At 27.5% G+C, this 15,812-nt stretch overlaps 1 long non-coding RNA gene across 2 annotated transcripts; it reads right to left on the reverse strand.

Annotated features, from left to right (window-relative positions):
* Nucleotides 1-1,551: 1,551 nt before the first annotated feature.
* On the reverse strand, nt 1,552-10,286 carry LOC129963633 (uncharacterized). 2 transcript variants are annotated; one of them, XR_008784003.1, is made up of 5 exons: nt 10,211-10,286; nt 9,399-9,448; nt 6,948-7,119; nt 4,617-4,769; nt 1,552-1,852 (listed from the first exon to the last, which is right to left on the reverse strand). It is a non-coding gene; the product is annotated as an uncharacterized LOC129963633 (long non-coding RNA). The 2 variants fall into 2 exon arrangements; XR_008784002.1 differs by lacking the exon at nt 10,211-10,286 and adding an exon at nt 10,036-10,054.
* Nucleotides 10,287-15,812: the final 5,526 nt, after the last annotated feature.

A 15,812-nucleotide genomic window follows, 5' to 3' on the forward strand; every position in this document is an offset into this window, starting at 1 on the left:
GTGAACTACAAAACATTTTTCATAATTTATGTAATATCTCAAAGAATAATTAACAAAAACTTCTCAGATGCAGCATAAAATTCAGTTTTTAGTTTTGCTTTCAAAAGGATTGAAATGAAATCAATAATAATATTTTGTTCCGGCCTATAAATATATTTCAAAAATTATGAAGTCTAAATTTAATGCAGTAAGGTATCAGATTCTGAGAAATATTCTGGACACACCAAATTTTAAATAAATGAATGAATATTTCTATTTTCCACGATCAACTAAGACTTATTTATGAAGTTTTAAATGTTAAAAATTTAGAAAAACTCAACATTTTCATAATCTTAGGCCAATTAATCTTGAGAAACATGCGCGCTGATTGGCGTATTTTCTTTGAAACGATCGATGGAAAATCTAACATTATCCTTTTTTATTGAATAGTGATATTCAAATTTTCATTAATTAGTCAGTTTAAGTGATTGATTTAGTTGATTGGAAATTAACTCTTTTTATTTAAAATATTAGAGTTTCAAGAACATTTTGTCAATCATGATTTCTACAGCAGAAGCTTTATGTAAAACCAAAAATTCGTTATTTATTAGAGCATTTATTGAATCAAGTTACATGAAATATAATCATTTTCCATTTAGACCATTTTAGCATGTCTGTGTCTTACTAAAGGTTTACAAATTAGCTGTGTGGCCCTGATTTGAATGGATATCCTGTTCATATTAAACAAAACTTGCCTTAAAATAAAACTGATTTATTGGATTAATAATATAAGAGAGTGTAAAAGATCATAAAATAATTTTTCTTGAATTTATTTTTTAGAAAAAATAATATTTCATATTTGTCTCATTTCCTACAGACACGTGCCGAATATTATATTTTTGCAGATTTCATTTCCAAAAAGATTTAATTTATTTTTAATTGGAGCTTTAATCAATGTGATGGCAACACTTTGAAAAAAGCTAATTTTTCCCCATGAATGTGAAACGTGCTCGTGCAGCTTAAATTTTATTTTTATTTTGTACGAAAAAAATTGTTAAAAATATAGTTAAAATATTTATTTAAAAATTCATTAAAAATAGAAATTTAATTTTAAGGTTAAAACATTGGTATCATTTAAAAGATAAATTTTTGATCTTTAACTTCATGTAAAAATCTTTTTTGTGCGGTTATATTTTCGGAAGTTATAGCAGAAACACGCCAAAATTTCGCTTAATTTTTAAATTAATAAAATTCTAATTAAAAATTCGAAAAAATAACCCCCAGGTGCACATTCCCGGCCTCCAAGGTATACACGTGCCAAATTTGGTAGCTGTAAGTTGAATGGTCTGGCCAGTAGAGCGCCAACACATACACACACACACACACACATTGAGCTTTATTATAAGTATAGATTATTGACAATGATTTTATAATATATATTGTTGTAAGTTTTTATCATTTAAAATAACTTATTAAAAGTTTTGTCAATTTAATTACTTAGCTACTGATTTTATTTACATACTGTATCGTTATTTAATAAAAGATATGGATACAGATTAAAAATTATTCAAATAATCAAATAAATTTCTTTTAATACAGCTTTGTTCAAATAAAAGTTTTTAGAATCAATTTGTTTCTTTAAGCAGCAGATTTTTTTAGATAATTTTTTTCAGGTTGTTGTATTATGAAAAATTTATTCTATTTTTTTAAATTACATTAAATTTGATGCCACTGCTCTGTACAAACTTTTAGTTTCAATATACATTTTTATAGATCCATTTCATTTTTCTACAGTCAAAATAAATAGGACTACTGGTTGTTAAGTACCATATGAAGAACATTTCAAGCAAGTCTTCTTAACGTTTGTAGTTACCTGTAAGGAAAAAAAAAGTTTATGCTGGTAATGTTAGGAAATCTGTTGCTTGATATATTCATAGTAAATAGATTAACTCATCTTATATAAATATAAAATATGCATTTAATTATTTAGTTTCATTTCCTCTGAATTCAATTTTTACTAATTACTAAACGCTAATTGCTTCTCTGCAAACCAAGTAAATATAATGGGAAAATGTATCTTTCTATCTGTACACCATTAATAATGGTTGGCCTTCGTCTTAATTTCAGTGAATACGATATATTCACTTTACTACTTGTACTTTAACGGTTGTTTATTTTAAGGAGGAATTTTGTATTTCTAAGATTATATTAGCTATTTATTTGTCTAAAATAGCCAGACATTAATAAGTAATTAACACATTAATGGTATCACAATGATTGATTCACGAGTTTAAATTCTATATTCTGTGTGTGAATTCGAAAATGGATAGTTAATATAGGATATAGACTCTAATAGAAATCTTTCCTATTGATTGTTGTGTTATTTTTTTAATAAAGTCCACCTACATCTATACCAAACCGAAAAGAGGCCACATGAGCTCTAGAAACGAAAGTATAGTGTGGTATGAAAGTATAGTATAAATAGAGGACGAATTTGTACTTTCTAAATCGCTATAACGGAAAGTTTAATCTTTATAGAATATTATATTTTCAACTAAAAATACACTTTAAAGGACGCAAGGAATTATTTTTTATTCTTTTGGAATCAATAAATGAGCTTATGAAAAAATTATGACACCTAAATTTTTATAAAGCTCAATGTCTTTCTTAATTTTTAATATAGCAATATTCCTAACGATTAAAAGATTCACTCTCTTACGACCCAAACTGTTCGAGATATGAAATTTTCATTTTTATATTTTAAGCCAATCGAATTTGGCTAGATTAAGCTCCGATTGTTGATTCGTGGATTTTCCTTAAGATGATCAGCTCCATTACTAAACTACTGCAAAATTGGTTTATTTCTTTATTTTTTTTTGTTTGTTTAATTAAAATGCAAATATATTAAGAGTATTTTACAAAATGTGAGTAATAAGACCTTGGTTCTATTTTAATCAATAACCTGACACTGGGACTGTATAAAAGTTTCAACTTCTCACAAGGGCATTTATTAACTCAAACAATATAAAATATCATTCATCACGTATTTTAAACATATACTTCCTGCTAAAAAGAAATTCATTATCGCTGAAAGTTTTGAAATGAACTATTTGTCTCTATTATTGTGGACATTCTGTATAATGACATATATGCCAGTCTTACTTTACTCTGTTGTTTATTAATTTCCATGGAAACTCAAATGTTCAGACTCCTATTTCACTCTTTAGCAATATTAAGAATAGAGCCGCGACAAATATCTCATTATTTTATTGAAGCTAATGAGAATTAAAAAAAAAAAAAGAAGAATTCATTTCCTTCTGATATTTCATAACTCTAAAACCTATTTTGATCTGCCAAAAAAATAATTTTCGAATAATTTATAAAATTATGCTCAATTGTATTAGAATCAAATCAGTAGTTACTAAGAATAGAATAACTAATGAATGAATTATGCTTAAATGTAAGAAAATTTAGAATCAAATCAGTAATTACAAAAAATAGAATAACTAATGAATGAATTATGCTTAAATGTAAGAAAATTTAGAATCAAATCAGTAATTACAAAGAATAGAATAACTAATGAATGAATGAATTATGCTTAAATGTAAGAAAATTTAGAATCAAATCAGTAATTACAAAGAATAGAATAACTAATGAATGAATTATGCTTAAATGTAAGAAAATTTAGAATCAAATCAAAAATTACAAAGAATAGAATAACTAATGAATGAATGAATTATGCTCAAAAGTAAGAAAATTTAGAATCAAATCAGTAATTACAAAGAATAGAATAACTAATGAATGAATTATGCTTAAATGTAAGAAAATTTAGAATCAAATCAGAAATTACAAAGAATAGAATAACTAATGAATGAATGAATTATGCTCAAATGTAAGAAAATTTAGAATCAAATCAGTAATTACAAAGAATAGAATAATAGAATAATAATGAATGAATTATGCTTAAATGTAAGAAAATTTAAATAAAATAAAAAAAATTCTTAAAAGCTGAATGTCTAAAGTAGTAGAAAGTAGAAAATAAATGTTTTTCATCAAAAATATAGAGATTAAAACAAAAATGCAAATATGAGAAAAAATTTTATATAGACTGAAATTTATACACAATTATAATGTATTTTAATATTTATTGAATTATTTGGAATATTCTTTCTAGTGATAATAAAGGTTAATTTTTTTAAAATTTTTGTTTTCTCAATTTTTGCTTTAAAATAATTTTCTAAGTTTTAATCAATAAATAAAAATACTTTTTTTTTCATTTTTTTCATAAACTTAAAAACAATTTTTTTTTGCCTCTTCTTCATTAAAATATTAAAATAAATTTTGTATTAAATATTTTTTATTTTAAATTCACTATCAGATGGTATCTTTTACATAAAATCCTGAATTTAATTAAAATTAATGAATTAAAGGAAAATTCTCAGAAAATATTAAAATGTTAGATTTTCATAAAAAATATACATAAAGAAAACACAATACATACATTCGCACACGCACACACAAAATTTAAAGATTTTAATTCATAAGAAAGGTAACATAAAAAGATAAAAGTTAAAGATAAATTAACATAAAAACGTTACATTAAATAGAAACATGTCAAAAAGCATTAATACATTTACCATATATATCTCGTTTGTTTCTCCATTTTGATTTCTCTTGCAATTTTTTTCTATAGTCTTTTGTATGTCCCTAGCTTTGCATTACAGGAAGAACAATAATGGCTGTAATCTTTGCAAGATCCCGAGCACAGCGGCACGCAAGCACAAGGTAAGCTATTTAAATAAAAAGAATTGTGCATATATAATTAATCTGACATATGAATATATATTGTATACAATATATTTTTATTATATCTGTTTTGTCTAAAATAGTCATCTGACTTTTGAAGACTTGAAAAACTATATTTTATATTTTATTTGTTCATTATTTAATCTTTACAAATATAATTAACTTAAAAATATTGAAAATTTCTTTATTGAGAATTCTAAAATGAGATGTAATAAAAGTGTAAATAAGCCATGAAAAATCCAGTATAGAATTATTTTTTTGAAGGCGCTTAACATCCATTAATCGATGAATCAATGTTTAAATATAGAAGAAATTCCATACAAATTCTATTTTGTTGTAGCAGTATCTAAGCTATTAATCCAAAATCAAATAGATACATCATGTCATTAATTAATAATATTTTTTGCGTTTATGTTTTGATTTTTCGAATAGCAGTTCAATTATATATAAAGAATGCATACAATTTCTAACAAAACTGTAATACTTCAAAGAATACCTACAATGCATTGTTCAGTAAACTTTTGCATACTTTGTTTAATCTCTACTAATAATAATGTGGGAAGGGGCCTAGAAGCCCTAAGAGAACAGGCTGTCTTATTCAAAGCAACAAAAATTCATAAAAGTGTACTCAAAAATTCATAAAACTGTACTTAAGATGTTTAAATTTTCAATTACAATTATAATTCATTGGAAGTTTTATGGACCTCTAAGTCCCCGTCCTGCAACAGATGCACAGACTTGATTTTGTATGGATAAAAATGCAAAATATATCGTACGATTTTTCGTAAAGTTGAATACGGCAAATCCAGAACACGGGAAACAACTGGGAAACTCACACTATTATGTGGTGACTGATGCTGGCTTCAACGAGCGCGGTCGCAACATTTTCGACTCTGGAAGACGGGATTTTTTTTTCGTTCTCTACCTGGAAGAATGCCAAATTGCCCAGTTTTTTCAAATTCTTTCTTCATCTTGCATAGGGCACCTGGAGACATTGGACCTCTTCGTATCTACTTCATACGATGAAATTCCTTTAGAGCAACAACGGAGTTTTGTTGGTTCTGGTAGTGCAATTTCACCAATAGCGCTTTTTCTTGCAACGTAGGCGTGACAAACAGAGAAGAAACAAATGTTCATGCAAAATCCGCCTTCTTTTTATCCAAAGAAAAATGTTAATAGACACGCGTTGTAACACAAATTATGTTTCACATTTTCAATATATGCAAATAATTGTCATTTGTGTTACAGCGCCATCTATTGGTGAATTTTTGTACTAAGTTTTTTAATTAACAAATTTAAAGCGCATTATCCAAATTATCTGTAGTTCAAATTTTATCTTATTTGAACCAATAGAACGAATTTTAGAGTCCTCTGAAGTGGGTGACTTATTTCTTGCTAACCCTGTATGTGTGTGTGTGTGTGTATATATATATATATATATATATATATATATATATATATATATATATATATATATCCTAATTTTTAACTTAATTTATCCCATATTAACTTCATTCCAAAACCTTTTCCACCTTTTTATTTAATTAATTCAACACGAGTTCTAAAATTGCTGAAGTTGACAAGTTCTCACACTCCTAATGAAGTGATAAAAAACTTTCCTAAATTCTTTTTAAAAGATACCTAAATTCCCCCTCCCTAAATCGACACGTGTAAAGAAATCCCTATCAGAATCTCACAGTATATAAACACTGGAGAAAATATTTTTCCTCTCTCTTATGCCGTGCTGTGAACTGCCGCCAGTCTGTCAGCTCTTCTTATAGATAATATTATGCCTCCCGGAATGGAATAAAAGTGAAATTTAAAATTCAAAGGTGCCTTCTCTCTATACGGCTACGAACCTGCTTCAAAAATTATATGTTTATATATATATGAACTACTTCAAAATGAATATTTTAAAATTAGCGGTTGAGTTTTTCAAACGCTAAAAACAATAGCAATTCCAAAACTCAGTAATATAAAATGACATTGTCATCTCAACTTTAATCAATGTAAAATGAAATTATCGTCTCAATAATGATATTTAAAATTTAATTTCTCAGAGCAAAGAATTTTCATTTATTGTATTGTTCAACCATTATATCTATTTCGTCTATTTGTGATTTGTATAATTAGTATCAAACATAATGGTAAACGTCACTTACAAAATGAAGGCCAACATGAATGCGCATAAATGGGCGCACACTCCATTTTCAGGTACTATTTTGGTGGGGCCTTGGCGTCCGCAGTTACCACACACCACTGTCATAGAATTCTCACCGAATAAGGGTACTGGATTGATTATCATGTAGCCATGAGTATCTATAGGAGAGTAGGCTGGAAAAAAAATCGATTAACTGTTTTTTTTTCACTTAAAAAGAAAAATACTTTGAAAATTTGAATCCTTAAATTCTTATTTAGAGCGTTTACAAAAAAAAACAAAAAAAAAAAAAAAAAAAAAACAAAAAAAAAAAAAAAAATTAAAGACAGACATTATGCAAGTCTCCGACTATTATTCTTGCAGTCAACATCTCTTTACCTCAACTATTACAAACTTACTGTGTTTAAAAGATTAATCAATGATAAGTTTAAAAAAAAAACGACTTCGGATATAAAATACACACAAAAAATATTTGCGTTAAAAATACATTGTTTGCTTAAAATTTTAGTTTTCTGCAGGATGTAAGAATCTTGACCAACAGATGGCGCCAGGATCATTTTGATTGTAACCTCGGAATTGCGTTTATGGAAAAACGATGCCGATGCAGTGAAAAAAATACTAGTGGTTACAGCAGCTGCTCTCTATGTGAACACTTCAAACTTAAAAGAATTTTAACGACATAAACCGAATCGGATAAAACCAACTATATTTATATCACATTAAGGGAAAAGGCAAACACTTTTCTCAGGGCTTATTTCAAAGAGAGCAATTAAAAAATTCCTAAATTGTTAGTTATCGATAGTTATTCCTCAACAATTCATTAGTGTATTGTTCAATATATTGTTATTGTTTATCAAAGTGGGTTGAATGGTACTGCACACTGGGTTTTAAATTATTGAATGTTTTGCCAATTCGGCATTTATTGGAGGATTTTCTTCCAACACATTTGTTAAAATGCTACATTCAAACTTTCTAAATGTGTGTATTTCCATAAAATCTTTTTATCATTTATAAGATAAAAGTAAGAACAATTCAGCATGCCTGATTTTATAAGCATCAGTCTTATGTTTCTTTTATCATTATTCATAGAAACCAGCACATCTCCATATTATACACAAGTCATTTTTATTGTCTCGTATCTGAAGTATACAGCAAAGACAAAGTATTGTAATTACCAAAAAATTCAACCATAAATTTTTGATAGATCTTTACGTTACCAGCCTGCCTGAACCTGAAAAAACTCTTTTAAAATTATATCTTTGTGAACAAGATAATTTTAAAGTATATTGAATTAGATGGTGCAGTTTGGTATGCAGTCTTACCATAAAATTTGGTAATAATTCAAAATTGTGCTGAACTATTTGAATGAAATTTGGTATATAGATATATCATCGAAATTGTTGCTTTATATTAAGTTTTCAGTCAAAACTCCATACATTTTGAGTGTATCTTGAAGTAATAGATCAATAATGAAGATAAATATAATTTAGTAGTTGTAAAAGTAGTAGTTTAGTAGTATAATGGCCAAAATTATACATCTGTATCAATTATTGATTGAATTTATGAAAAGGAAAGTGACAAAAATGTATGTTCATTAAATTACGAAAAACAAATGTTCCATAGAGCGTAATTGCACGCAGTAGTCGGAAACTGGCGGCACCATTACATGCTTATTGGCATATCTCCGAAACATTATCGACGTCCTTCCTACATTATCCCTCTATTCCTTATACATTAAAGTGATATAGTGAAAGATAAAAGAAGGTTTTGTCTCCCTAAGTACACCAGAAAATTGAGAAGAGAACACTCCAATTGATTATTCTTAATCATTTTGTGCTATATCATCATCAGTAGTTTGACAATCCAGAGTATCTCCTGGTCATCTAAATTACTTTATTTCATCATGCCCTCCACTTAATATCACTTCCCCAAATAGTTAATCCAATAATATTAATATTCTTGCCAGCACAATTAATCCATCTAATTTCAGACCTTCCAAAACATTTTCCAATGATTTTACAAGAAAAAAAAACTTATTTGAGGATGTGCATTGTTCCCTTCCTAATATTGTGACTCGTCCATCTAATTTTTGTTGTTTTGTAAATTTAATAATATCGATATTTTTTAAAAATTTGAACAGATTATGAACATACATTCATCATACACTATCAAACTATTTATAGGGATTAGCGGCTCTCTAAATCCATGCTAAATTTTATTTAAATAACTTATTAAAGGTATAATCTTGGTGTGTTTATAAAATTGCATGTATCTATTGAAATTATATACGCTTTGATTGCATTTTTTCCCCTTTTGCTGTACTGGGCTTTCTCTTCTCATAAAAGATGAATACTTTTATCTTCAGAATTAGATTATATAATTTTTATTAAGCTACAGCGATTTTGTATCTTATCCGAATCTCGTAACATAAAATGATTGAAGAAATAGATCATACCTGGTGGCTGCTGAACCACGACTGTTGTTTGCTGCATCATTCCTCGGGATCTGAAAAGCAAATTTAAATTTAATTTGCTGAAAAAGCGTTGTGTGTTATCATTTTAAGGCTTTTATCAATCAGGAACTTTTGAACAATTGATAAGAAGAATCGATTTAAAACAAAGGTAAACATTATGGTAGAAGAGCATTAAATATCGTGATATTGTTGCTTTTAACTTTTTGAACATTTCTTAACATTTTTTAATGTTAATCATAGTTTGACTTTCTTTTATTACTTATTGCTATTTTTCTTGTTTCCTAAAGCCAGAAGAAGAATTTTGAAAACTCGACGTTTTAAAATTATTTGTATTTTTTTTTTAACTTTTGTATTATTTAAAAAAATTCTAAGCTGAAACAGTGATTTCACACTTTTCCTATCTTATCTGTCAAAGTATACACTCTGGGCGTCAACGGATACACATTTTATTGCTAAGTACTATCATTTTCATGAACTCGGCAAGAAATGCATGAACATATTCAAGATATTCCTAATAAAATAAATTGTATTACAATATTGCTATCTTCACGACATTGTGTTTAATCCAAAATACGAACTACAAAGAGGATATATAGACACATTTTGCACAAATAGTTACTTATAATAAACTGTGCATAAAAAGCAACTGGAACTTTTTTGGTGAAAAAAAGAAGTTAACAAAATATTTTTCCTCTGATTTATTTGGTCAATCAATTTTCATAACATAATTTACAGTTAGTACTAGGAAATTTTTTTGGAATAGTTAATACCCACAAAATTAAAATAATACTTACTTGAAACTAAAAGAAAATTGTCATGAAACTAAACATGGTTTTATTGTGATTTTATCACGCGACAATTTTATCAAATTACTTCAAAAAAGATAAGATTTGTTACATAGCAAGTCGGAAAATGATTAGATGCCATAGAGGAGTCAACAAAAAGAAAAATAAAGCAATCTTACTCTCAATCTATTTATACCATGTTACATTTTCTACCTGTAATAATTAGATCATGAAGGTAAACAATTTCACCGAGAGCAGAGTATATGATTCATTTTTTGCACGTTGATATTTATATTAATCAACATTTTCTGCTTCAAATGTAATTATAGACAAAATATAAAAATATTCATAAAATTACTCATGAAAAAAGTTATATTGCTATTGTGGAAGAAATATATTAATGCAATGGATAGAATTTGAAAAAACTATTAATAATGAATGAGCATTTTCCTTTCTCATTAACCACGTTTTCATTTTTTATATATATTTAAAGCTTCCATTAAGAATTTATTTGAAAAGAAAACCAAAAATATTTTCATCTAAAACTCAGTTAAATTTATATATATAAACTTAAAAAATGTGATTTAGATCAACCAGAAATTAATATTTTCAAGCATTTGTTGCACCTCTTCACTTCATTATCCAAATATTGATAACCCTATGCAGCTAACTACATCTATTTAATAAATGAAATGTGAAATTTCATATACTATAAATTCACAATTTGATATGTAATAGCACATTGTTTTACATAAACAGAACAATAAAAACCTTTTTCTTCTTCCGAACCTAATTCTTTGAATTATTAAATTTCTTTCTTCTCTTAGCGTAAATTTAGAAAAATTAATACTGTTTAAATAAGACTCGTATATCGAAAGAGACAAGTGTTTTTTTTTTTAAATTGAAACCTGAAACTCTGTTAAATCAATAAACATAAAGGCGATTCCAGTTATGAATCTCAAAAATTCTCTATTTCTTGTCTGCGAATTAATTCAAATTTTAGAGCTACCAGCAAGTGATTAAATGCGAAGAAAAAAATTCAAATGTTATTTTTCATGCTCTATTTACTTTTTTTTTTTTTTTTTTTTTGCGCACAAAAGCCATGATTGTGATTTTATACAAGGCAAAATCATACCAATCTGGGAAAAAAAAACTTTTTTATGAAGGGAAATGGAAAAAAATATATATATAATCAAAATTTATAACGAATATATTTTAACGAATTATATATTTTAACGAAATATAATTTTGATTATATTTCGTTAAAATATAATCAAAAGTTTAAATGTGGGAATAAAATTTAACGGACGTTAAATAATCAAAAAAGTGAAGGTGAGGTGCTTTATCAAATAAAGTTATTAATGAATTTGCCATAGTTTGAAAAAAATGTTTATATTTTTATGTTGATAGGTAAATGTCTTTTATCCTTTCTAAACGAAAATAATAAAACAAAAACATTTACAGTTATTATCATGTAAAATTAATAAATGAAGTTTTATTTAATTATATTAACGTCCCATTTTAATACCCCAGGATCGGATTCGAGGATTATTTTGAGGTTGGCTTGAAATTTTCGAACGTCGTTCAGATGTTGAGGCCGATATTTGAGTCCTCCCCATGATTCTGCACCACACCGGCTTGAAAACGTTTGATACTCGACGTCTTATTCAATGCATAATCGATGAACATACAACATAAGTGCTTGGGGGAATCGGTTTTCAAGCCTGTAATCTACTGGCATTGATACTAACACTTACCACTGTGACAACATGGTATCGAAAGATTAACCAATAATCTGTTCCTTAATTTTCGAACCTCTCTTCGAGAGCTAGGCAATTTATTTTTTGATGTATTATTGAAATATTGTTAAATATTTCTTTAATTTTCCATGCCAGCTGAAATCGCTCAAGATCTTTTAGTAGGTTAGCACAAATTCCTTCTAAATTCGAATCTGATTGGCAAATGTTATAATTTTTTAATCATCATGCCTTCAGGGCGATTATCTAGTAAAATATTTTGGAAGAAGAGAATGATGATTGACTTATGTCTATCTCTATGTAATAACAGGGTTTCACATCGAAATTCTTTGCATTCATTGCTCAATCGTTCCCGGATGAAGCCTTAATTTCTTGTCTTTAGTGGAAACTATTATTTTCGGCCTTTGAGTTCCACTCAAAATCCTCATTATTTCATTTAAATAGTCTAAGTGAAAATTCTGTTTTCATGTTAGCCATAATAACAAGGTATGATTTTTCTTGCATTATTTGTATACGTTATGTTGCAATTTAGTATTAGTCAATTCGTTTTAATTTTGATTTAGTGGAATATGATAATAAAATTCTTTCTATTGAAAAAAATCTGTCACTATTAATTTGTTGCATTGGGAATTTAAATGTTTTGGGGCACTCAAATGAATTTCATCATTTCTCTAAATGTTAACAGTTCTACTCTCGTTTCTCATAATCTAATTTAATGATACTCTGCATTTTGAGAATGTACTAATTAAATTGGTATTGCATAGGATATATGAGATGTTTGTGGATAATGTGCAATTATTGAATCGAATGATAGCGTTTCTGTGTGTTTTAATTTCAGCTTATTTTGATTGCGGTAATTCCATGTCCGTATGACACAAAGCTATGACAATTATGGTATTAATATCTCTGCTTGTGCGAACTCGAAGTTGCGCTATTTCTTCCCTTCAATTTCGAATATTTAGAGTGAATAATCTAACAATTGTTCGCAGATAAAACATTGGATTATTTCATATAGGTAGCGTCGAGCCGAGTTTTGAAAAGATATTAAAAATCGATATCGTAAATTAAACTAAAAATATTACTCTGAGGAAACGTGGCATCTTCTTTTGACCAAAACCATACTGAAGCACCTACATATCACTTGAAATATAACTGTGGTTTAGGATTAATTTGATATGTTGCTTTTCTTGAAAACTTCGAGGATATTCATCTGCATTTAGATTTCGCGTGATTGGAAAATTTATCGGAAAGAAATTAAATACACATTCATCTATCAATTTTTGAATAAAAATATTTATTATGGTAATATTGTCATACCAGTGAGATTATGTATAGATAAAAAAAAAAGTGAAACTCTGGTCAGAAAATTGCAAGTACTTGTCATTAATTTCATACCTGTTTGTGCATATGCAATTTAACCACATGAGAATACTAGTTTAATGTAAACACTACTTAATGTCGGTTAAGATAACCGGATGATATAGCTAATAACTTTTGATTTCTAATTCGTAGTCTTTCGTGCCATGCTCTCTCATTTAGTAGTTATTTGTAAGTAAATTAAAGATTTCATTTACAAAACAAAGGGGGGGGATTAAAGAGGTTTTAATTTCATTTTAGATTTGAAACATCCTAGCATGAATATTTATTTATACTTGATTCAACTATTTATTTCCAAAATTTACTCTTGTTGAGTATTAGTGATAAAGTAAACAAATTTAATTTCGTCACAATAAGTTTAAATCTAGTAAATAAAACAAGGAAGGCTTTTGGCAAATTATACTTAAAATATATTCAATAATTTATTAAATTAGGAAGGAATGTTCTGAAATAAGCTGGTATCTCTGAAATGTTTATTTTATAATTGTACTAAAACGATGCAAAAATGAACTCTGGGTAATAATACACTTTGAAATTATTGAGGGAAAATTTACATTGATTTTTGTATTAAATTCTATTTTTAATTTTGAAAACCATATCCTAGTGAGCATCTACTAAAGACATATGTGCAAAATTTGGTAGTTCTTGGTTCAACTTTCTGTCCTGTGATTCGTTTTGAATGATCTTTGCATTATGCATATGATAATTAATATAGTATGCCAGCTTATGAATACTTTTAAAATTTCAATTCGTTTTGCTTTTAAACTTTGATATTCTGCGATACACAGTAATTTAATGCTCCTAAAACTAAATTTAGTATTTATACTAAACTTTGATCTCTGACATTTGTTGCGTCTGTTGGTTCTTATAAAAGTAGTTATTGAGCATATAAAGCAAATTGTCTATCCTTCGCAATGATAAATGGATGTTGTTTTTTTCAGCTTCAACGTCATGCAGAAAAAATTTTGCAACGAAAAATGGAAGAGAATAAAGTGGAACTTTCTGCCTTGTATCCAGGTCAAGTTTCATTTACAATATTTCAATAAGATATTCTGATGATGACATTCTGCAACTAGGACACTACACTTCTTGATAGTTGGTTGATCACGATTCTAAGAACAGTCGATGCTCTCATGATTCAGTGCTACTCCCATATATAGGCAACAGGGCAAAAACTTTCTGCAATCTCATCGCATTCGGCTACAAGTAGGATCATAAGATTTTGGAATCTTAGCAATAAGTATTCCGTTTTATAATTAAGATAATCAAGTTAATTTAATATGTAAATCAAGCTACTGAAATATAATCGCCAAATTAGGAGCTGAAGTCATGCCCATTTGTAGGAAATAATTCTTGAATAGTTGGAAAAAAATTTCAATGTTTCTTATACGATGCTATTTCTTTAAACAACTTAGATAAATTTCCAAAAATGTATTTTGATTCAAAATAAAATCATTCACCTATTAACTTGTTAGTTCTGATTCGTTCCCCCTAATTTTTGTTATTGCTCCCCTACCCTTTATTAAACTATCAAACGTGTTTAAAATATTCCTAAGCTTGCAATGAGCGGAGTTTATCATCCGAGTATATTCAGTTACTCGGATCCTTTTTAAGATAATTTGCTTCTCGTTAATGTTCCTTTAAACATACTTATATAAAGGTTAAAGGTTGTCCGGGTTTGTGTCGAACCAAACCTTAAATGGAATGTGGCATGTCAAGCCAAGAAGGATAATTATTAGAAATCCGAAAAAAGACTCATTAGACTATTTTTTAAATTTGGATTTGAGGGAGGGGGCAAGAAAACATTCGGAAAGTATCAAGGGATCAAATTTCAGAATTGCGCCATTTTAAAACTGTTACATCAGACGTTTATTTCATGAACAAAAGAATTAACGCCGATTAAGAATAGATATAAAGAATTAAACTATGAAAGTTAACTTCGAATTGTAACTGTAGGGTTTTAGCAATTGTGTATTAAATTTTTGCATGATTTATACCTAGTATATTTATTTTCGAATTCCAATTAATCATAGTGGATGAATCGATATTAAAAAGATTAACGTGAGTTCTAAATTCTGCTGGTTATTTTATGGGTTTTCAAATTTTGTTGAAATAGATTTCGCATCGAACTTGATGGTAATCAATTTTCGAAAACTAAAATTTCACATGTTAAACTAAAGTATTCTGAAAACTAAATTTTCCCCCTCTTTCGGTTACCTCTGAATATTCTATAGAAGCAAAATATCAAGTGAATTACTTTTTGAAAACATTGTTAATTATTCTTACTATTATCAGCTGTAACAATTATAATTGACTTGAGTTGAGAGTTTGAGTTTCTCATTTATCATATGAGCTGAATTTCCATTAATTCAAGAGAGAATTTCTATAACTTTAATTATCGATTTTAAATTAGAATAAATTTTTAACTAAAATTAAATTTCCTTGCTAAATGGAAGAAAAATCCATATTTATTGTCT

Source organism: Argiope bruennichi, chromosome 3 (assembly GCF_947563725.1).
Source record: "Argiope bruennichi chromosome 3, qqArgBrue1.1, whole genome shotgun sequence".
NCBI classification, from domain to species: Eukaryota; Metazoa; Arthropoda; class Arachnida; order Araneae; family Araneidae; genus Argiope; species Argiope bruennichi.